General features: G+C 43.5%; 1 protein-coding gene across 4 annotated transcripts in view; it reads left to right on the top strand.

The window, feature by feature from the left end:
* Positions 1-24,745, top strand: part of LOC130867194 (uncharacterized) — a 39,524-nt gene that overhangs the window by 8,718 nt on the left and 6,061 nt on the right. The window lies entirely within an intron of this gene.

Below are 24,745 nucleotides of genomic sequence, written 5' to 3'. Positions count from 1 at the left end.
GTCTTTTAGCAATACATAATTACAATGCTTCTAACTTTTTGCTATCACCAGCCACAGTGACATGATTCAGTGCTGTTTAGTGGAACAAAGTCATACAGTCTCTTATTAATGTCATTCTTTCTCTCAGGGAAGGGACTACTCCATTTCAAATTTAGGATAGATAAGTGTTCTGTTATTAATTTTTTTTATCATTTTAAAGCATCATTTATTGGCGTCATTTTTAACATTTATTTAATTCAGATGCATTACTGGTATATTTTTCAACGTTTTCTAGTCTAAGAATTTCATTCCATTTTTTCTTAAGTGCTGTTTGTTTATTTATATCAGTTTATAGCAGGGTTTCTCAACTTTGGTGGTCACAGCTTCCTCTGGGGGATCAAATGATCCTATCACAGGACTGGCCTAAGACCATCAGAAAGCATGGATATTTTATAATTCATAACAGTAGCAAAAAATATAGTTATGAAGTCGCGATGAAAATAAGTTTTTAGTTGGGTTCAAGTGCTGGAAAGACAGTCCTGCAACTGCAACCAGGATGGACCTTGACTGGTCTGTGGAAAGGAGAAATAGATCAATGAATGAGGACCCTGCAACTTCTCCAGATTTTATTGTGAATTTACAGGTGAAGTAGGACCGATGTAAGAATGTAGTTCACTGACCAACTGGAAAGCAAACGTAGTCACGATGCAAAAATGACTCTGTAATGGAACACACACACACAAGGGACACCCTGTTTTGCAAAAAAAACAGGAAGTGCTCTGAGAGACTGGAACTTCCTATTAAAATAGCAAATTTCCAGACTGGAGCCCTTTGTTCCCCAGGGTGGAACGGCAGAGCCGGGAAGGTATGTGCTGACTCTGTCATTTGATGTCTGCTCATCTCGTGGGACAGTTGCTCCTGTCTTGAGGGTCCACTGGGCAATCCCATCTATCGAGTGACTCCGGATGAGCCTGGCCATCAGGAGCACCGATGGGAAGTAGAGTGTCAGCCACGAGGGAGCCGATAGGGAGCCACGAGAGTTGTTTTTAGTTTTCCCTAAATTGTAGAGTTGATTTCTACCTGCAGTTCCTATCCCACCTTCCTCTGAAGAGGTCACACTGCCCACCATTAAGGGATTCTGGTAACTGCTGTTGTCTTGAATCCCAGCTCTGTGGTTCTAGCTGACGAGTTACTGTGGTTGGCAATCACGATCCCCCGTCGTAGGTACTTTACAGGTTGTTTCCTGATTCTCTTGTTTTGCTCTAAGGAGCTGTTTGGCGGACCACAAGCCATGCTATGGTGAATCCAGGAGCCGCTGTCCTCAGACCAGGAAGAGCAGTTTGGCTGAGCTGTCAGAGCTGCTTGGATGGGGACGAATCAGGAGTCAGACATGTTCTGTTGTTCTTTGTGGTGACCTGGGCAGTGGCTCCTGAACTCTGAGCTTTGTTGCGTGTGGTGGAGGCTCCGCCATCCTGGCATGGGAGACGATGAGCTTGTAACATTGTTTCCTGATGCTTTGTCATTGCGAATTTCTTTAAACAGTGCTGAGTATATTTCAGGATTAGGCTTTGACTGGTCTAATTAGGAATTAGGTAATTAATTTTAGATGCTCCATAAATGTCCTGATGGTCATTTCTTGGTGTCCACAGAACAGGCAATGAAGAATCTTGACTGACCTTATTATGAAACCAAATTGCTATAGTTACAATAGTTCAAACAAGATAGATCACAGTGAAATGTTGTGGCCCTGCCTGACAGGACTGTTCCTGGTTTTAGATATATACCCTGAGTTAAAAGATTTAGATATCTTTGATGTGCTTTATTACAAATCCCTAGATTATGGAGCCCATGGCCATAAATCCTGTTTCCACTTTTCAAAATAATTTCTTGAGATTATAACTATATCACATCCACATTCTCTCTTCTGTTCCCAAGCCCTACTATGACCCTCCAGTGCCTTCTAATTTATGGCCTTCTTTACTTTATCAATAGTTGTGAATGTGACCTGTGTTTGGCTTCAGGTTTTCCCAGGTATTAGGTGATGGGTTGGCTGCACTGCACATTGAGTGTTTAATGGCATGTCCACACAAAGGACATCCCTGTGGTTTGGATGAGGAACAGGATATGCTCTCGGAACGTTGATGAAACCCGTACTAAAATACAGACTTTCTGGACAAAGGCCCTGCCTCCTGGTCTGTAAGGGCAGAACATAAAGTTCTGTTATATGTGAGTAATTTGATCTCGGATCACCCATTATTGGAGCTGATAATATTCTGAGGCCCAGCAGGGTGGTATTAGCCAGTGATGGACTCTGCGAAGGCTTAGTAAGCAGGAATAATAATGTGTGCTAGCTTACAGGTGGTTCTTTTCATGGTTCTTCGCTGCTTTTCTTGTAATGACTTGTATGGAAGACCACAATCTATGCCACGGTGCGTGCAGGGTGTTCATAGAACGTCTGTTGAGCTGTCATATCTGCTGACATTTGGATGGAACGTGAGCCAGGCTATGTTTCTGTTGTTCTGCGTAGTGACCTGGCCAGTGGTCCTTGTCCTCTGAGCCTCCGTGAGTATGGATTTTCAGGGAAGAGGGAGACTCTGCAGCTCTCGTATGGTAGAATATTATGCTTGTAATATCATTTTACCGTCTACACACAGGGTCATGCTTTTGGTGTGCAGTGGGAAGAGAGGTTGGAAAACCGATGATATGTTTTCTAAAATTTTTGAATATAGCATTCCACTTTCAGGTTTTTCTTACAAATGTCTCAAATAATTTAAAAGGTGGTAGAACTATAGTGGTGTTGATTGCCTTTTTGCAATACATGATTAGAATGCTTCTAACTTTCTGCTCTCACCAGCCACAATGATATGATTCAGTGATCTTTAGTTCTCGTTGACAAAAGGAACTACCAAAGTTTCTCAGGTGTTCATGTTATTGGGCAGGTAGATAGTGCAGAATCTGTATCTTGTGATATAATCCTTGTGACATGAAGCAGATATTAAATTATTTTTCATAATTATTTTTTAATAACCTCATTGATCACTCTGAGTGTTTCCACTATGACTGCAGCTTTGTAATCAGCTTTTCTGTTATAAATTTTTGGAAATCGTCATTGAAATATATTCATTTTATGCTGCCAATTTACTATACACAGCATAATGTTCCCAAGAATTGGTTATTTGCCTCTTCATTTACTTAGGTTTTGTTTTTCTTGTTGCTGTTAATCTGTGAAAGATTTTGGTTTATTGGCTAAAATGTCTTTGTAGGTGGTTCCTCATATATTCTGGTTTCAAATACCAACACTCAAGTTTAGAGTTGCTTTAGGTATATATTGATTTTTTAAAAGTCTTTTATCTTGTATTTTGTTCTTTTAATTAATTAATCTTTTTCATTCAGAAATTTACCCTTTCTCCTCTCCTCCATTCCCCACCCACTCCCCCATTCCCCCTCTTCCCTTCCCTCCTTAAGAGAGGGAAGGGAACCCGGCCTTGTGTGAAGTCTAAGACCCTCCCCCCTATGTCCAGGCCTAGGAAGCTTTGCATCCAAATAGACCGGGGTCCCAGAAAGGCAGTGCATGCAGTGGAGACCAGACCCAGTGCCTTCATCAATGGCCTCTCAGTCGCCCTCCTTGTCAGCCACATTCAGAGTCTGGTTGGATTTCATGCTTGCCTGCTCACCCCTTCCTGGTCCCGCTGGATTTTCTGAGCTCCCGTTGGACCAGGCTCCCTGTCTCGGTGAGAGGACCAACCCCTCGCGGTCCTGACCTCCTCGCTCGTCTTCCCCCTCCTTCTGCTCTTCACTGGACCTCGGGAGCTCAGCCCACGGCTCTGACGAGGGTCTCTGTCTCCGTCTCCATCCTCACCAGACGACGATGCCATGGTGATACTGAGATAATCCTTTGTGTGGAACATGGCTTCTCCCTTCCGACCAGAGGAGTAGGGACAGTTTTCTGTGTACACTGGAAGGGGGAAAAGACTGGACAAGAACTAGATCACAGAATGAAGTCTAAGGGAGTGAGCTTCAGGGGTATCCATTCCAAAGAGGACCTGAGTGGGCACAGTGCGTGACTGTCTGTGTGATTTCCCATCACACATTAATTCCTTGCATGTGAATGAAGACAGACAGACACCATTGCTTGTACAGTTTTGGGAGGAAAACCTGAACGACTACATATTTAGTTTCCAATCGTCAACTCTCCGATGCAGATGTGTTCAGTCCTGGTTGACACAGTTAAGTCAGCTCAGGTGTTTGAGATAATAAATGCATTATTTCCACTATCTCTTTCCTGCCTCTAAGCCCTGCCATAAAACCTTCATTGTGTTCTAATTCATGGCTTTTTCTTTATCAATTATTGTTTTAATGTGACTTGCATTTGGTTGCAGGACCTCCCAGCTATGAAGTAAAGGCTTGTCTACACTGCACATGAAGTATACAATGGAATATGTACACATAGTACCCGTTTTATTTTATTTATTTTATTTTTTTGGTTGGAGGAACAGGAATTGCTCTGGGAGAATAGATTTTATTAAACTACAATTTTCCCAGATTATGATGTTATCTAAACATAGTGTGGAAGGACAAACCTGGAGGATTTTTGCTCTCTGAGACATTTGATCTCTGTTCATCCAGTACTTTAACTGCTAATGGCTTGAAGCCCAGCTGCGTGGTCCTAGCTAAGGAGGGTGGGAGGTTATTTAAATGTTCTTTAAGGAATCTTTTGTTTTGCGCTGAGGAGGAGTAAGGACCCCAAAGCCAGGCCATGGTGAATGGAGGAGCCCTTTCCCCCTAGACCAGGAAGAGCAGGTTGGCTTAGCTCTGTTAGCGGCTTAGAAAGCAATGGACCATGAACCAGACAGGTTCTGTCAGTCTGTGTGGTGACCTGGGTTGTGGCCCTTGGCCTCTGACCTTTGTTGAGAGTCAATTCCCTGGGTGAGGGGGAGGCTCTGCCATACTGGCATGGGAGACCATGAACTTATAATGTTGTTGCCTCATGCGATGTAACTGAAAATGGCTTTAAACACCTGATCCTGCCTCTGCTGCTCAGTGCTGGGTAGGTAGTCCTTGAACTCCTTCATGACGGGGCCTTGTCTGCTTTGTGAGAAGGAAAAATAGACCAGCTAATGAGTGACCTCCAGTCTCTCTCTTATTGTTGATCATAAATGAAGATTGATCTGTGCAGGAACTGAGTTCTTAGGTCCAGCTGGAAGCTGGTAGTAGATTCACAGTGCAGAAAGAGAGAGACAGGACAGTGGTGGAGAAGGTTCCTACTTCAACAGTAGTTGAGGTTAGCAGTGTTTAGCTATATACTAATTACTTAATTAGTAATTAGGTAATCAATTACAGATGCTCCATAAATGTCCCGGGTGACCTGTCCACATGCCAGGGCTATCAAGAATCTGGATAAAAAACTGATCTTGTCGTAAAGCTAAATTGCTATAGTTTCAGTAGTTCAACCAAAATTGATCTTAGTAAAATGTGGCCCTGCCTAACAGGACTGTTATTACTGGTTTTAAATATACACCCTGAGATAAAAGGTTTGAGAAATCTTTGATGTTCTCTAATGTAAATCCCTAGTTACTGAAGCACATGACATGATCCTGTTTCAAATTTTCAAAATAATTTTTTGAGATTATATCATATCCATTTTCTCTTTCCTATTGAAATATTGGATCTGTTGGATGGTTATTACTGATGATTCATTCAGGTCTACAGTAAACGGAAAACAAGGGCTGAAATAAATGAAAATGAAGGGCTGGAGAGATGGCTCAGAGGTTAAGAGCATTGCCTGCTCTTCCAAAGGTCCTGAGTTCAATTCCCAGCAACCGCGTGGTGGCTCACAACCATCTGTAATGGGGTCTGGTGCCCTCTTCTGGCCTGCAGGCATACACACAGACAGAATATTGTATACATAATAAATAAATAAATATTAAAAAAAAAAAAAAAAAAAAAAAAAAAAAAAAAAAAAAAATAAATGAAAATGAAAAGGTAGTTACAGGTGGCAACCAATTACTAGGATAAGCAGGGATTTTCAAGGAGTTTATTACTGTTATAGAGAAGGCCCTTGCCATGGAATGGAAGTCTCGCAAGATGCTCCAGGAGTAAGACTCCTTCCACTTAAACCTTCAATTTATGTAAGGAGTAAGCAGATTGAGAGTTCATGCCATGAAGCTGTGAGGATAAAACCTGTAGTTGTTCTTTTTACTTTTTGTGGTGCCTCCATCTCACTCTCAAAAAAATGACAAATACTGAGCCAAACTCGGAGACTTGTGGTCTCTCCTGGGTCTTCATAAGTTCTGCACTTTTAACATTCAGGTTTAGGATTCGTCTGTAGTTAATTTTGTGGGGCTTGTAAAAGGTTTCTCCTGTGTAGAGTAGCACTCCGCTGCTAAACTGTGATGTAGAAGAGTAGAATTGATAATAGAATTAATGGTGTAAGGATTTACTAGTTCTTAGGAGACATTAAGTCACACAAAGTGTTAGGTTGGGAGCTTAGGCCCCAGTCCTTCGCATCTATCCCAGCCACCATGCCTGGTCTGGACTTCAAATCCCATCATGCCAGGTCCTGACCCCTCCCTGGGGGTGGGGTCGGGACCCCTCCCCAGGGTAATTAAGTCATCCCCCCCTTCCAAAAATAAACACGCGGTCTTCCTTTCTTCCTCCTGGGTGTCGCGTTCCTGTGGCTTCCTGTTTCCCCTTCAGGGCCACCTGAGAGCGTAGATCTCCCATTAAACCATGGATATTTCTTAATTTGGATGGTTTTGATTTGACTTGATTGGGAATTTTTGCGTCATAAGAGAGTTCGCTTAGGAAATATTCCTAACATTTGGAGGTTCCCACCCAGCTAGGGCATGTTCTTTCCACGTGGCAGGCCTTGTGTTGAAAGGCCCCTAGTCTGCAGTTTGAGCTGTCTATGCCACGCTTAAAACCAGCTTCTGGGGTACAGTGGCTGCGTCTTGGTGAGTCCCTTTTCTTGTCTATGCTATAGGGTTTGGGGGTACCCGTTCGTACCTATTTTTGTCATTTTTGGATTTCCATTTGAAGTCATGAGCTCACGCTGGGAATTCGAGTCAGGTTGTGGTCAATCCTGCGGGATCGGGGTTGGCTGAGGCGGAGAACTTTTTTTATTGTGAGGCCGGGCATTCCATCTCACTGATCCCTTTTTGACCTAAGAGCCACTTTGGAGGATTCTCTGAAATGGACTTAGGCCACGTGGTTGGTCAAATACTCTAAATGGGCACTTACACTTCAAAGCCAGGTCTGTTTTTTCCCCTGTAAGCGTCTTACAAACTCTTTTAAATTTGGCTTTATTGCGAATTTTTGCATCTTCAAACAGCTCACTTATTGAAATATCCCTAACACAAAGTAGAATTTAAGTATTCTATTTTTCTAAATATTTTTCTAAATATTTATCTTAAATATTGTTCACATTTACGATTGTTATACCTTTGATGTCCGCTTTTTTTGAGTTTTGGGTTTCTCTGTCTTTGAACTCACACAGATCTGCCTGTGTCTGCCTCTCAAATGCTGGGATTAAAGACGTACGCCACCACTTTCCCGCCATAACTCATATTATGTCAGTCTGTGTACTATTTTTTTATAATCTTATTGATCACTCTGAGTGTTTCCACTATGAATGTAGCTTTGTAATCAGCTTTTCTGTTATAAATTTTTGGAAATTGTCATTGAATTGTATTAATTTTATTCTGCAACTTTACTATACACAGCATATTTGTTTTGAGGTATTAAGTTCCCCAAAATTAATTATATGCTCCTTTATTTTCTTTGGTTTTATTTTTCTTGTTGCTGTTAATCTGTGAAATACTTTTGGTTTATTGGATGCAATGTCTTCTTCTATCTTTGTAGGGATATCCTTCTCTAAGTTTGGAAAGTTTTCTTCTATGATGTTGGTGACTGTGTTTTCAGTGTTTTTGAGCTGGAGTTCTCCTTCTGTCCCTATAATTCTTAGGTTTTGTCTTTTGATGTTTTCCCATATTTCCTGGTTATTTTGTGTTAATAATTTGTTATATTTAATGTTCTCTTTGGCTTATTAATTTCTTTCATATAGCTATCTTCAACCCCTGAGATTCTCTCTTTTATCTTTTCTATTCTGTTGGTCCAATTCTTCCAGTGGCTGCCAGAGTCTCTGGGAACTGTTCTTGGTCTGCTCTGTGTCTCAGGCAGCCTCCGAGGTCTCCTTTAGCTGCTCTCTTGCTCTGTTCTCCTTGGTTGCTCTCACAGCTTGTGCTTTATCGTTCCCCTCTTGGTTCTCTCAGCAGGAACCTCTCCTGCTGTCTTTTTAACCCAGGTTTTTGAGGACCACGGCTGGGTATCTGTTCACTCACCTCTTGGTCCTCTCGTTATGAGTCTCTGGCTGTCCCGGAACTTACTGTGTATACTATGATCTTTTAGAAAATCACCGTCAGTTGCCCACATTATCTCTAATGTATCTGAATTATAGTTGGGCACATCACAGATAACTCAATTAATACATTTTTGTTGTTCAAGACAAGGTTTCTTTGTGTAGCTTTGGCTGTCCTGAAACTAGCTTTGTAGACCCGACTGACCTTGAGTTTAGAGATCTGCCTTTTTCAAATTTATGCGTTTTAGAATTGTTTTGAACACCCAATCCTGCTTCTGCTGCTCATTGCTGGAAAGAAAGTCTTGCAGCTGCTTCAAGGCTGGGCCTTAATGTGTGCATGAAAGCATTCCCCCTTTGACCATAGCTCACATAAGAAATTGCTAGTGAGTCAATCAATTTTAGATGGTTGCTAAATGTTCTGAGTGTCTATTTCTTGCATCCACAGAATAAGGAATCAAGAACCCTGATATTGAACCAAACTCATGAAAATAAATTATAGCAGTATCACTAGTCTGAGAAAAATAGAACTTGATAAAATTGTGTCCCAGTTCCTAAAATAACTGTTATTTTACATATTTAAGCTGTACAGCCAGAGATAAAATGTGGTACTAATCCTTGGTGTGCTGTAACATAAATCAGTAAACTTTCGAGCACATGACCATAAACTCTTTTCACCTTTTTATATTAATTTTTGTGGATTATAATTACATAATTTAAATCATCACCCTCTTGCCTCTAAGACTACCCGGAAATGATAAAAATCCTGAATTTTGCTTTATCAAGGGTTGCTGTTTGCATGTGACCTATGTCTGCCTTCAGAATTTCTGAGCTGTAAGGGAAAGGTTTTATTACCCTGGTCAGTTACTCTGTAGTGCTACACATACAAGGAACACCATATTTTTGAAAACAACAGGAATTGCTCTCTGAGACTGGAAGAGTTTCCACTAAAATGCCAATATTCCATACTTGAGCCCTGTGTTCCCCTAGGGTGGAGTGGCAGAGCTGCTAAGGGCTTTGTTTGCGTAGTCATTTGATTTCTGCTCATCCCGTAGGGGAACTGCTACTATCTTGAAGCTCCGGTGGGCAGTTCTAGCAATTGAGGGAATTTGGGCAAGCCTAACAATCAAGAACACCATTGGGGACGTAGATTGTGAGCAAATAGTCAGCCCGTAGAGAGCCATGAGAGTTGTTATTTTCGTCCCTAAACTTTATATCTGATTTCTACCTCCAGTTCTTATCCCCCTTCCTCTGAAGAGGTAACAGTAACTACCATTGTGGGATTGGGGCAATGACTGGTCTTGTTTGTTTTCGTTGAATTTGGGGCATCAGGTTGTAGTATCAGAATTCCCTTCCATAGAGCCTCTTGTAAGGACCAAGTTCTCTGTCTGTTTGAGGAACTTACATATCCAAAGTCCGTAACACATTTTCGAAGGGCTCACAATAGCTTCCATCTGTTAGAGGTTTTCATTCAGCTTCTACAGTTGGTCCCCAGAGTGATGAGCCCTCAACCAGCTATCACACCCTTTTATGCCTTTTTCATCAGCCGAAAGTCAGCATGGTGCCCTTCCCACGTGGCTTCTGGATAGGGAGAGGAGAGGTATTTAGAATCATTTAATTTGGAGTTTACAGCAATCATGGACCTGTCCTTCTTTGCTGTGTCCAGGTGCTCTACTAGTCAGGGTCTCATGTTTCAGATCTGTACATATAAAAAATATTACTGAGATTTGCTATTTAACTGACATCCTATGTGGACATGATAGGAGACTTTATCAGTTCGGCAGCTGCACCATAGTTACTGAGGGTTTGCTCTCCACAGATGGGAGGAGCGGTGGGCTAAGGTGAGTGAGGGGCCAAAGTCACCCAGTGGGAGGAGTGGCCCGCCTTGGTGCACTTGGCCCCACGTGTAGAGGAGTGGCTGGGCTTGGTGGGTGAGGTGGGGCTTCCCTGCTCCCAAACTCGGGGGAGTGGTTTGCTGAGAGGAGTGTTTGGTGTGGTGTGTCCTCCCCTGGCTGGGTGGGAGCCTGTGGGCAATCACAGAGTCCTAAGTGATCCTTGCGACTTCCTGCTGGAAGCCTCTGAATAGCTTCACTGCCAGTGCTGTGTCTGCATTGTTTAGTGTGCTGGGATCCGCAAACGGTGGTGCCTCTAGTGCTTATATTGTTGCAGTTTTTTCAATAATCTTTTAAAACCTGCTTTAGCATTCCTGGCGGCAGTAGGGAGCAGAAATGCTGTTGGTCCCCAAAGGTTGGTGGTGGGCATGTCTCTGGAGACAGTTGGTCCCAGGGTGGTGGCCCTTGCGATGGTATCCAGCTACCATCATCGAGGGATTGCCCGGAAGGAAGGAAGGAAGGAAGGAGCCTGGGCTTCCAGGCCGAGCATCTTGTGAGCCCTACTCCATCCCTCACCAGGGATCTCGTGTGACCAAGTCTGTCCAGGACTGTTCTGGACTACAGGCAAATTTGCCACCGCGGGGAATCATGGGAGACGTAGTCCAGTACTGGGAACTGATTTCTGGAGGCCCATGGGGCACACCATGCCCCACTCCTGTTCCCTCAGCCGCCACCAGTCCCCATGGACCCCAAGTCCCTGGTCCTCGCCCCCCCCCCCCCGCCGCCCTTCCCCGTCCCTGTCAATGCCCCAGCCCCGGGGCCACCCAACCCTAGCTACGCCCCAACTCTAGCCACGCCCGAGCGCTAGCACCCCAGTCCCCCTAAGGCCCGCTGACCCAAAGTCCCCATTGACGCTGTCCCTCCCCGGCAATGCACTGCCCTCTAGCACCGCCCCAAACATTGTACTCTCCCTTACCACAGCCAAGCTCCAGGCTGACTGCCCTGTTTGGGTTACTTGTGGCTTAGGTTCTGAGGTTTAGGGCATGGATAGGGTTATGGAGGATCTGGGGTTAAGGCGTGGCTCTTCTTTTCATGGGTGCTTGTGCCCAGGTACTGGTCGTGCGTGCCTTTAATCCTAGCATTTAGGATGAGAGGCAGGCCTACATTGTCTGCAAGAGCTAGCTCCAGGACAGGCGCCAAAGCTACAGAGAAACCCTGTCTCGAAAAAACCAAAAAAAAAAAAAATGCTTGTGAAAAAATTATAAAGTGAGTAGCTTTTGGTATATGCTGATTCTTTAAGTTTGTTGTCTATGATTTTGTTTTTTTTTTAATTAATTAGTTTTTTTCCATTCAAAAATTCATACTTTCTCCTCTCCTCCCATTCCCCACCCAGTCCCCCTCCTCACTCCCCTACCCTGTTCTCCTATGTCCATGCCTAGGAAGTTTTGCATCCAGATAGACTAGGGTCGCAGAAAGGCAGTGCAAGACCCAGTGCCTTTCTCAGTGGCTTCTCAGTCGCCCTCCTTTTCAGCCACATTCTGAGAGTCTGGTTTGTTTGCGTGCTTGCCTGCTCGTTCATTCCTGGTCCCGCTGGATTTGGTGAGCTCCCTTTGCACCAGGCACACTGTCTCAGTGTGTGCACCAACCCTTCCTGGTCCAGACTTCCTTCCCCATCATTTCCCTCCCCCTGCTCTTCAGCTGTACCTCGGTAGCTCAGTCAACAGCTCTGATGAGGGTTTCTGTTTTAGCTCTTTCCTTCACCCGAAGAAGATTCGGTGTTGTATTGGCAAGTCCAGTTCATTCACCCTTTTCTTATGCGCACGTCAATCCCACACCAGTTACGATTTGAATGGATATTGTTTTAGGTGGGTAGAACACAGGAAACATCAACCATCAGGTGAGGAGCCGAGTCCCCAGAGCATGAACCAATTTCCTTAACCGCGATCGCGTGCCCAGGCTTTCAGCTCTTTTGCAATGACAAATACCCCACGCCACACTGGGCTGATATTTCAACGTCTATTTGCTGATCAAGCGGAAGGCGCTCCTGCAGCTCAGGGTGCTCCTACTTCGGCCGCTATTGGCTGGAGGAGGGGTAGGTCCTCCCGCAGCACCCCCCCCTCTTTTTTTTAAGTAAGAGCATTTTAATTCTACTACAAAATTGTGTGCAATTAGAACAAATATCCTGTCCTCACAATCCCCAGTCTTTTATAATAAATAACTTGGATAGCTTTTGAGAGGAAAGTTTCTACATTTACCTATTCTTAAATCCCTAGAAGATCTGAGAAGTGAAATAATGTTACCTGATCAATTAGGAATTGCAATCAAACAACTTCCAAACCATTTAACAAATCAGAGGCAACTTTCTACCGGGCCAATCACCAGAACTTGTTTTCAGCGTTTAATCAACAAACTTTCACTGTGGCCTAGAATTATAAGCAACACCTAAATCCGAGCACAAACTTATTTGCGATAGGGGACATGGTCCTCTAATTACTTCCATCTGTGCGGGGGGCGATGTTATTTCTGAAGGATCCTTTGAGAGTAAAGTCAGGGTTAAATTTCAAGATCAGTGTCCTTTAATTGCAGGCAGTCTCTGAGTATTTTGTTGTGGTCTGGCCAGAGTTTTGTACAAGATGTGCACCATTTCAGCTAACCAAGTTGGTGTCGTACGTTAAGCTGCATACCCGAAACAGGACTTGTAGTAGCGCTATCAGTATCGTTATGTCATATCAACAAATTGCAGTTCTGCCTGTGGTCGCCCCATCTGCTTCCTAGAATCCTCAAAAACCAGTGCAGAAAAACCTCATTGTTCATTTTGCACAACTTAAACCTTAATTATGCAGACATGTGCATACATGCAGGTATGATAGAAACGAATAAAAAATTATCTTATCTAAACTCATGTTTCTTTCTGTCTCTTCATGGTTTTGGATAGAGGACCGACCGAAACTCCACAAACTTGGGGTTTTTCTATTAGCAATAGGCTTGGAATGACAGAGGCACTGAGGCCAACTCCAAAACCTGGTCTATAAGTTTAGAAACATGATTCAGTATATCCTTGAGCCCCATACTCTCATAACCGGTTCAGTTTTCTTTATAGTCCTTATCTGAGAGTTATTTTTCCGGCTTTCAGTATTCAAACATCCAGTATTCAAACATCTTACCTTTCTTATGTTTTTCTTATCACCTATCATGGTTCTCATCATTGTGCATGCTGTCATTTGCCCTTTCCAATCTCTCATTTCTCTTTTCCCATCTAAACTTTATTAATTTTGATGGTATCCACAGTTTTCCTTCTGCAATGGTACAGAAGAGCAAAACCCCTCATCCAATGCAGCACATCTCCTGGCTTCCATCAGAGGTCAGCACATCCCTAATAAACTGCTTGATTTAGAACAGCAGACTTTGCCATTATCTAATGTCTTTCTGCAGCTGTTGTTTCTTTGTCATTAGTGTTAAGGAAATTCAAGGTTAATAAGGCATTATGTAATTCATTTCTTGGGTCTTTTCCCATCCCTTTCTGTTTACTTAACAGAGTTTTATTTATGGTATTTTATAGTATATGTATATAATATATTGTATTTATAGTATATATATAATTTATAGTATTTATATTATATTTATTTTTATTTATACTATTTTTTATTTATAGTATTATTTCCAACGGTTCACTTACAAAGTTTTGACACATGCTGGTGCTGTCTCCCAATATGGTGATAGTTATTTTATGTCGTCACTGAGAATACAAATTTTTTCTATCCTTTTCTTGTAATGGTACGTTCAAGAAGCAATCCTTCAAGTTAATAATAACTATAAGAGGCCACCCTTTGTGTAACAGAAAAGGCCTGAATGGCTGGTGGCCTTTGTGTATAATACTTTATTACATCCTTCCCTTTATTACATCACAATTTCATTTATACCTACTCTCGAGTTTCGTCTATGATTTTTAGAATTTTTCCAAAATATAGGCTTCTTATTTCCTCATTTACAACCTTAGGGTCTTGTACAGAAGGTTCTAGAGTTTTTAATTGTCCTGGTGTGACAATTCCTCCACGGTTACTGGGAATGACTGGGCCACTTTTGGCACTGTTTGCTCATCTGCACTCATTCGTCCTATGTCTTACTTTACCACGCCTCCTACATACACCTGAGTGCTGAGGCTTCCGATTTGTTCCATTCACAGATGAAGTGTTATTCCTAGAAATACCTTTCCTGCAATTCCTTTTTAGATGTCCATATTTACCCTGATTAAAACATTTGGTAGGTTTATGCCCCCTCATTGCTTTAGAAATTGCTAATCCTACCAAAATTAATCATCGTAATTATAGGTATTTAAAATCAAGAATAGTTTCTTCAATCACTTCAAATTTTTGTGTCATTGTCTCTCTTAAATTATGAATCTCCTTACCTGCATGTGTTCCTAGGGATTTCACTAAGGTGTCGATTTTTTGGTCCCCATTCTGCATCTGCGATTCCAAGGTCTTCATGCTTCTTTTAAAGATAATATCTCCTCCTGGAATTTCCCCTGTATAGCATGTGAGTTGCCATCCTGCAGCTATATCCTGTCCGTTTATTTATCAAAACTGTGTGATAACTTCTGAAAGTTTAATACAACAGCTTGGAACCTTTCAGGTAAATTCCTGTTACCATTAGATAAAGAGTCAGTTTTGCCTGTCATGGTATTTGTGCTATCAATTAATGACACATAATGAAACAATGATATAACATTAAGAATGAGACTAAAACCTAATGATAAGTAAATAGCGGTACCTCCATATTGGTCTATATGCCTCTTGTGATTTCGACCACAGTGGCAAGAAAAGCCGCGGCTGGATTGCTATTGACAAAGAAACCTGCTGTTTACCTGTCATCCAGCAGATGGTGCAGTTTCTGATTTGCAACTGTAACTGTAGTAGGTGTCCCGACAAACCCTGTTTTAAAACCCGCTCTGTTATTCGTTGAAATACAGACAAAACCGGCCAATTCATAGGTCAGATGGACACAGAGAGAGAGTCCATAGGCCACGTCCAGAGCTAAAAAAATCCGAGATTTTCTAGGGTACTGATCTCAAAAAATCCGAGATTTTCTAGGGTACTGATCTCAAAAAATCCGAGATTTTCTAGTGACCACTAGACAAGGCAGCCTGGCCTACGGCACGGCTCTCTGTTCAACCCGATGTAGAGGGTTTGACACAGCCACTGCACTGCTGAGAAGGAGGCCCAGGGCTGTGGGACCTTTGCTCCCGTATTTGGATTAAGTGCCACAGTGAGATTAAGTGCCACAGTGCTTGCAATCAGTTGCGGCATGGTTGCTGTGAATTTAAAGGGAGATTTTTTGCTTAAGTGATTTCTATCTTTGGCAACCGCTTGCGTTTGAACTCTTTGACTCGCGTCGCAAGGGGAAACTTAAAAACCTGATCAGTATAGATCCAATTTTTCCCCGGCAGAGACTGTCCATACCTGTGGATCCCCGGAGGCGTGGAGTTTACTTTTACAATTTTTTTTTAGAAATGCTGCAAGATCCCCTGAGGCAGTAGGCAGCAGAAATGCTGTAGGTCCCAAATGACGGTGGCCGGCCCTGTGGCAGCAGACAGTCTCAGGCAGACATGGCTGCCGGTCCCAGAGTGGTGGCCGAGCAACGGTTCCTGGCCATGTGGCAGGCAGTGGGCTGTGGGAGCAGCCAGCTGCAGGCAGAGATGTTGTCTGTTCTCGGTCGGTGGCTGGTACCAGGCAGATAGACACCTGGCGGGCGGGCAGGAGGCAGACATGGACAGACACGACTTCCAGTGTGCGGTTGAAGACTGATTCAGGGTTTTCTATAGGTGAAAGTGTTGATGGGTGACACAGAGAGAAAGAGAGGAGGAGAAAGAGACAGAGAAGGTGGGAAGCGGAGGATTGGGGAGAGCGGCAGAAATGAAGCGGCCTCTCCTGTAGGGAGATGGAAAAGAGAGCTCAGGATGGAGGCTGAAGATCAGCCTGCCTCAATGGGTGGGGAGGGAGTGTGCGTGGCTTGTCTCTTTAATGCACAGAAAACCGTAGTATTTCCACGTGTTCTATATAATTAAAAGGGCATTGTACAACACGTCTTGAAGGAATTGGGGCGGGCAATTCTAAAAACTTTAATGATGGTTTGTGGGCTTCGTTTTCTGTGGCGGAGAACCTGAGAAGACTGTGTGCTCAGAATCTGCGACTGCTTTGTGCTGTGTGCTGGCCACATCCTGTCATGGCTGGTCTCTCTGCTGCTCACCATTGTCCGTGGCATGGAAATGTCTGATATCTCGTATCCTGTTTAAGGTACTGGAAGAAAAATAGAACAAAGTTAAATTCAGGAAAAACATTTTCAATAAGTGAATTGAGTCCTTAATTCAGCTCTCTGGAATTCACAAGAACTACTTGTGATTGTAGAAACAGAAGTTTTAGACACATGGAAGGCAGCATAAGAGAGAAATTTGATTTGAAATTTGTTTGCAGAGGCAAGCCCTCTCAGGCATCAAACTTTCTTTGATCTTAGAGAGGGATAAGGTTTTACCTGAGTTACTGATTAAAAACATACAGAGAACTTACTTTTATGGCACCCAGAGCTCCTCTGTTCTGGGTCCTCCATGGTTGCTGAATGTTTCACTTCACCTTTGCCGTTTAGTGCATGAGTTTTCACGCTCTATAAGAACCCGTGGGCTAAGAAATCTGTAGGAGGACAGGCCCACCTTTACCTGACCAGCTAGGCTGTCGATTCCAACAATTCCATTCACGGCTATGTGTTTTGAATTTATACTAAATGCGTTTTTCTCCAATGGTCAGCGCTGTGCAGTCGATGCCAACTGCAGAAGAACGTTCTTTAATTCCATCAAAGACTCCAGAAAGATACAATATTATCTGAACAAAGAAGAAATAAGCAACTTCCAAACTCTAGAAATGACAGGGTTCTCTCGCTGCCTGGACGTCACGCAAAGTTCCTCTGTATCATTGTGTCTTCTATCTTTGAAAGATATGAAAAATGCTTATCTGAAACGTGTGCATATTATTGATGAATATCCAATTACAACCTATATGCTTTACATTTTTACATGAATTTCACAATCACAAAACCCTATTTAATATCATAAGCATATATACATATAACAAATTTTCTCTTAAATTTATTTTGACAAAGCATAACTTATAGAGATGAAAATTATCAATATCAATATAAAATCAATATCTTAAACAATATTTGGTAATATGGGCACAGTTATTTCTGTCCAAACTGCTTCCTGCTCAATGTGGCGCTGATAATCCCATTGTTTATGGTCTAACCTGTGTTCCTAGTTTATCTCAGTCAGCAGTTGAGCAAAATAATTTTTTTAATGTGTCCATAGCAAGCTTTCAGAAAGGCGTGGTCCATCGTACCTTGTTGGAATAGAGGCAATACACAGGATCTCATCCTCTGTGAAAACAAAAGAAGAAACTCTTTTCCAAGGTATCATGTCCTTAAATCCAAATTTTAAAGCCAAGATATTTTAAAGATATCTGTCTTGAATTAGTTCAACAGCATTTATGAACAAATATGTTCTAGCACCTTTTGCTCTTCCTCAGCATTCAAACAACTCAAAGATAGCGAAATAGCATGCAGTGTCAAGATTCTCTGGATTTTCTGTCTTTCTGCAGCTTTTTTAAAAACCTCTTTCATTTAATTTTATTTTAGATTTTTTGAGACAGGTTCTTTGTTGTAGATTAACTTTGTGGACCAGGCTGTCCTTGAACTCTCAGAGATCCTTCTTTCTCTGCCTCCCAGACATTGTGATTAAAGGCGTGTGCTACCACACCTTGAAGTCACAGGGGTCAAGCTACCTACCTTTGTCTCCCAAGTGTAGGGCTTAAAGGTGTGTGCTGCCCCACCCAACTACTCTCTTTCCTTTTTAAAAGAGCTTCACCTTTTAGCATGCATATATTTTTAACACACTGTAAATCATTTGGAGTTTTTCCTTGTTTTTGAATCTCTCTTTACTGCATCTCGATCTGTTTTTCTGACCACATTAGCCTTTAACTTACTGAGCGATATGGGTAGGATTAAAGCCGTGGCTTTGCGTGCTAGATCCAGGCCCTTTCTTAGCTTTCTACCCTCATGGCTGTAGCCATTTTTATTGCCTCAACTCTGTGTTGTTTCAAGTTCCTTACCAGCAAACAAGCTACAACCCTCAAATGCTCTCTCTGGATCTCATCTCCTGCCTCGAGTTAGTGCTCGAACCGACAATGGTGGAGAACGGCTAATGGTTCAGACCAGTTTAGATTATGAGACTCGTATGTTCGAAGTCCGAAATGAGATGTAATGAACAATTATTCTCTGTGTAGAAAGAGCCAACGGTAATTATGCAACGTCGCTGACGGATGGGAAGGCCCTATCAGACATGCCATTGCGCAAAACACATGTAATAGAGTCAGTAGTCGTCCTTCACTGAAAACCTGAGGAAAAGGCAGGGTGTACATAACCCAAAGTGGGAGAGATTGTTCACATGACCTGGCCCACAGCAAATACGGCGAAAGGGCACCTGACCCGAAAAATTACATTTTTTTTCCTGTAAGTACTTTAAGGTTAATGATAGGGACCTAAAGGTGTTTTATGCCCTGTTTCTGAGCCTCCATGCCACTGGCTGCGGCAGGGAGCAAAGAGGGAGGAAAGGCTGGAACTGAAAAAGCCCTCTGGAATTCTAAAAGCCGCCTTGGTTCCTGCGTATTTGCTTGTACGGTGGTAGTGCTTTGACAGTTTCCGTAAAATTTTGGTAATGTGCCGTTAAGCCGACATTTAGTTTTTTCTCTAGGCATTTTTGTAACGGAGACAGGAAAGTGTTTAGGTCTGTGAGGTAGGCATTAAAGCATGACGCTGCATGGTCCAAGTGGCTTCCCAGTACGGAGGTTGGGGTGATAGGTCTGGTTGGCTTGGCTCCCATGGTCGAGGCTGTGAAAGCTCCCGCCAAAAACCATGGTATCTCAAGCCTACAGTGAGAAGGGCTCCCGTTAACACCCGAAGCAGATGGCACGAACACCCTGGACTCGCGAACGGGTCTCTGCGTGTTACGATAGGGGTGCTAATGGCCTAGCTTAGTCCTGACAAATTAATCACAAATCAGAGGTCTCTCCACATCGTGGCTGCACGCCGCACCATGGCGGCGGTTACAATGAAAAGACGGAAGAAAGGGAAGGAGAAGAGAAGAAGAGGGATAACTAGAAACCCCAGTCCTCCATGCGTGGCGAGATCAGGGGCTTGCGAAGGCCACTCCGTCCCAGGCACGGGCGTAACCAAGGATGCAAGCCATTAGTGGATGCCAGCGATGGGAACGACCTAGGCCCCGAAGGCCTCATTTGGGCAAAGTTTCCCCGGCCCTGGAAACACCATGGGGTTCTGGGAGCTCAACAGTCGATTTCCTACAATACAAGGGGCGGTTAGTCGCCCTCGAGGGTGCACTCACGGTTGGAAGCCTGTGCTGTGTGTAGGAGCCGCACCCGCGCAGGTGGAACACATGGGTCGTTGTGCAGAGGATCCTCCGTTCTGATTCTGCCCCCGGGGGGAGCTCAGAGCCCCAGACGATGCCTAAAGCTGCAGCTCCGGTCCCGGGTGCGGGTCCAGACCAGCAGCAGGAGCCAAGCTCAGGAGCAAAGAGAGCCGGCTAAGGCTTGCTGCTCTTTTTAAAGGATAAATAAGCCACACCCCTGCGGTCTGGTATGTCAGCAGCTATTGGCTGAGTGAGCCTAAGGCTCCTGCAGAACAATGGTCTCGTACTTCGTTGGCTGTTGGTGCACGGGGCGGAAGTTCCTCCCACAGCAGTTTGCTCTGCTGCTCACGGACTGACCTGGGGACGTCCCATCGGACACATGGCTTCCCCTCCTGAGCCAATTCTCTTGCAGCCCTATAGCGGCTACCCTGCTGTAGATATCTACTTTCCGGCTTCTAGATCCTCCCTCCATCTCCACCCTTCCACTCACCCCAGCTCTCTCCTGTGTTTCCTTTCTCCCTTCTCTTCCCCCTCTCCCCTTATCCTAACTCCACTCCCACACCTGCCTTCACGCCCATGCTTGTCCCACGCGATCCTTCCGCTCCTCCAGCCGACAGCCACTGAGATGCCAGCCCATTCGGGCGTGGTCTCTCCCAAAAAAAGGGGGCCACTTCCCTCCTCGCTCTCTCTGTTTCCTGCTCCGCTTCCGGCGACTAGAATCCTTCCTGTTTGCGCAGAGGGCTGCTGTCTGGGACGGTGATCTGTAAGATTTTTCCCCTTTAAATAGATAACCATTCTATTAATCATAATTCCTAACTAGTGTGTGTTTTTTTTGTTATTATCCCCTTCATCATCTGTCGCTCTAACGTTTGGTTTTATGATCCCTCCTTCCCCTGGTGGCCGTCTGCGAGAGCCCTCCCTCCCTCCCCCCCTCCCTCCCCACCTCCCTCCCTCCCTCCCTCCCTCCCTCCCCACCTCCCTCCCTCCCTCCCTCCCTCCCCCCCTCCCTCCCTCCCTCCCTCCCCCCCTCCCTCCCTCCCTCCCCACCTCCCTCCCTCCCTCCCTCCCTCCCCACCTCCCTCCCTCCCTCCCTCCCTCCCTCCCTCCCTCCCTCCCTCCCTCCCTCCCTCCCTCCCTCCCTCCCTCAGCCTTGGCCTGTGCTTTGTGTCCTGTGCCTTGTGCAACGAGCTGGCAGTTTAATATAAATGATCGCGCAGTGGCTTTTCTCCCTTCAGTTCTTTATATTTTCCCTTTAGACACCTCATATTCACCTCAAGTCCTCAATCCCCCACCATTTGCCTCCCCACGTGGATTTAAACTACGCAGGCCCACGTCGTCTCTTCCAGCGTGGTTTGCTCTTTTCTGGCCGACATTGGTCCCGCGAATGCAGGTCGACAGCAGACAGACAGGGCGACCCGATACCTTCGGGAAACTCCTCGAGGGGCCTCTCGCAGGCTCGCAAGCCAACATTGCCCCAGTCGTTCCCAGTCACAATGGAGAACGTGACTGACAAGAAAATTAACAGCTACATTTCTGCTGGAAAAGCTCATACTGGTCTAATGATGGATTACGCAAGGTGGATGAGCCAGAAAACCCAGGAAGACAGTAAACGTGTGTTATTGCAGACTACTCTTGCCGATCAAAGACCAAAGCTCAGAGTCTGTGTCAATGGCACTTTCATTGAATGCTTGTTAGACACAGGCGCGGATCTAAGTATCATCACTCTTGAATCTTGGCATCCAAATTTGCCTCTTCAAGAGTTAGATTTTCACTTCCTGTGAATTTGAACCCGATTGTGTGTAAAACAAGGCAAAAGATAGGTAGAATGCATATGGCACGAAGGGCAAATAGGGATGATGTTGCTTTGGTTTCAGTCAAAATGGAGAGGCTGTTGATTCGTTTTTAGTCAAGCAGAAAAACTTTAAATTTTCTTTAGTTACTTACAATATTATCCGTGCTCCTTTCAAACAGGAAATATAATGGAATACGCCCATATTCCCAAAAATTGTAGTATGGGTTTTCTCCTTTGCCTAACAAAAGGGAAGTTGTGCCTGAGATTTGTCTGTATTTTTTCAATTATGTGTTTTGTTTATCAATGACTGCTTTCTGTGATATTCTGTAAGGGCAAACTCACGCTAATGGGCAGGCGCAGTCCCAATGAGCGTGGTCAGCTTGCTTACCGGCATTGAGCTTTAAATGGCACATAGTCGTGTCCATGAAAATGGCCACAGCGTGTACCTCCGTCATGAGGCTGTAAAGCTAAGGGATGTGCTGGATCCTGCCTACAAAGCAACTGCTTTAACTGTCTCTGTGAAAACTCAATTAGTCAGAAAAAGAGAGATAAAGCTATGATTTCTGGGACCTGTCACTGGTTCAGATTCCGGTTGCGCCTCGTTTCTTATCATTCAGTGGATAAATTAGCTGAGACCATGCCCATCGCTCGGCTATGCCCGCCTGAGCAGGCAGCATGATCAGGTCTACTAGAAAGTCGCTTTTTTGAAGGACCACTTTCAGGGGAATTCCGCAGTCTTGCTTTCTGTCTATCTCCTGAGTGTTATTTGGAGTAAAGTACTACGATCTCTTTGATGGCAGCCAGACTCACTGTGCTCCTCAAAATCCATAAATGGTTACTGTCTTTTATAAACGTGTGTTTGATTGGGAGAGATAAGCAGATCTTAAAGTTGTTAAAGAGATTTGTGTGTGGTGTACACAACTTTAATCCCAACTCTTGGCAGGCAGAAGTGCATTGACCCTGTGACCTCGAGGGTCAGAGGTGGATTAACACCAGTGACGTCCAGGTGTGTGTGGTCGCACACGCCTTTAACCCCAATGTCTGGCAGGCCGGGACTCGCCTGTTTCTGAGTTCTAGGTGTGGTAGTTCACGCGTTTTATCCCAAACCTTGTGGGGTCCAGGATCTCTGTGAGTTCAAGGACAGCACGGTCCCCAGTGTTATTCCTTGACAAAGAGATGCAGAGAGCCTCTCTCAATTTACAATTGAAAATAAAGGAATTAGAATTTGAAATCAAGCAGCTCAAAGAGGGAAAATACACAGAGAATCTTTATCCTCTTTGCTGTTATTCGATCTTTGAATTGTTTGAATCTTGACGTAGCAACCTCTGCAAAAAGATATTTGTTTGTAAATGCTACTAAATTAATCCAGGATGGATATTTTTAAAATACCTTGGAATGCAAAAGGCGTGTTACTTTGCAGAATAGAATTTTCTTCTGTTTTCATATGAAATGAGAGACTGTGGATTCTTTTTTTTTTTTTTTTTTTTTTTTGGTTTTTTCGAGACAGGGTTTCTCTGTGGTTTTGGTTCCTGTCCTGGAACTAGCTCTTGTAGACCAGGCTGGTCTCGAACTCACAGAGATCCGCCTGCCTCTGCCTCCTGAGTGCTGGGATTAAAGGCGTGCGCCACCACCGCCCGGCTCTGTGGATTCATTTTGAGGTTAAAAAATGACTCTACATTTTTTTCTCCTTCCAAGATTATCAGTGCCCGTAGTGCTATGCACACATTCCCCAAATCAGTCTGTGTATTTTCCTCTGTTTAATCAAAATAAGGAAATTTGTGCTATGGATTTATCTCTATTCTGTCCATCATGTATTTCGGTAAAACTCTGATGGTCTAGGCAGGAGGAAAATGCGGTTAAACCACACAGGAACCGGAGCACGTTGGGAAGGAGAAAGCAGACTCCCCCACTGCAGCACAGACTCCGAGGAAGCAAGATTTGATCTGTCCCACAGTTTAAGGAACTGAGAGTCATGGGTTTAAGCTACAGGAGATAATAAGACCGAGGTGTTGGCGAGTCAGTCTTACGCCCTGGTGATATCTCTGATTTCCTCTGTGGCTTTTTGGTTGTGGGTCACCGGGTGGCACAGGGACACCAACTTGCCAGCCCGTGATTTTACTGCATATGTTTTCTTTGCTATCCTTGCTTTTTGGTCTTTTTTATAAAGTTTTCTTAGGGTTCTTAAAGAATTTGGTTGAGATTTTAGTTGCAAATGCATTAAATTTATCTATTGCCTTTGCTTTAACTCCCAATTTTACTATGTTGGTCCTATTCATTCATGATCTCTGGATCCTCCTCAGTTTCTTTCTTCAAAGCCTTAAAGTCTTGTCAAATAGGCCTTTCATCTTTGAATACTGTAACCGCAGGATGCTTTATGCTGTTTGTGGATGCTGTGAAATATGAAGTTTCTCTTATTTCCCTGTTCTGATTTCTTTTGATTTGATCTTGTGTCCATCCTCATCACTGCAGGTATTTGTAGGAGTTATTTTCAAGATTTTTTTGCGGTCACTGATGTATGAAATCATACCATTTTCATAGAACAAAAGTTTTGCTTTTTCCTTACCTATTCGAATACCCTTGACCTCTGTGTTTTGTCTTCTCGTTATTGTTATAACTTTACACATTATGTTTAAGAGACAGTATGAGTAGATTGATTTGTCTCTTTGCTAATTTTAGTGGAATGTATTTGAGTTGTTCTCCATTTAATTTATATCAGCTGTTGGTTTGCTGTATATTGCTTTTTTATATTTAGATGTGATCATTGTATCCATAACCTCTCTAAGCAATTTATCATTACGTTGTGTTTAACTTTGTCAAATGCTTTTCCAGCAAGTAATGAAATTATTGTATGGTTTCTTTTTCTTTCAGTGTATTTATATGTATTGTATTGCCTTTATATCTGTATAATAGCTTTGATTTATAGATTTTCATGTTTTCTGTCAGCCCTGCTTCTCTGTGATCAAGCCTCTTATATCGTGATATATTTTCTGTTTGTGTTTTCTTGGATTAGGTTTTCCACTGTTTTTGCATCTATGTTTTTGAGCAAGAATGTTTTGTAATTTTCTCTGTCTAGTTTTTTTTTTTTTTGTTTTGTTTTGTTTTGGTATCAGGGCAATGCTGTAGGTTCATAGAAGGCTTTGCAATGACTCCTCTGTTTCTATTCTGTGAAACACCTTAAGGAGTATGGGTATCAGCTCTTCTTGGAATTTCTGGTAAAATTCTTCATTATAACTAATCAGTCCTGTGCTTTTCTTGGTTTGTAGGTTTTTTACGACTCCTTATATTTCCTCACCGCTTTTCAGTCTATTTTCATTGTTCCCCTA

This window comes from Chionomys nivalis, chromosome X, assembly GCF_950005125.1.
Source record: "Chionomys nivalis chromosome X, mChiNiv1.1, whole genome shotgun sequence".
Lineage (NCBI taxonomy): Eukaryota > Metazoa > Chordata > Mammalia > Rodentia > Cricetidae > Chionomys > Chionomys nivalis.
This window is presented reverse-complemented; position numbering and strand designations above follow the sequence as displayed.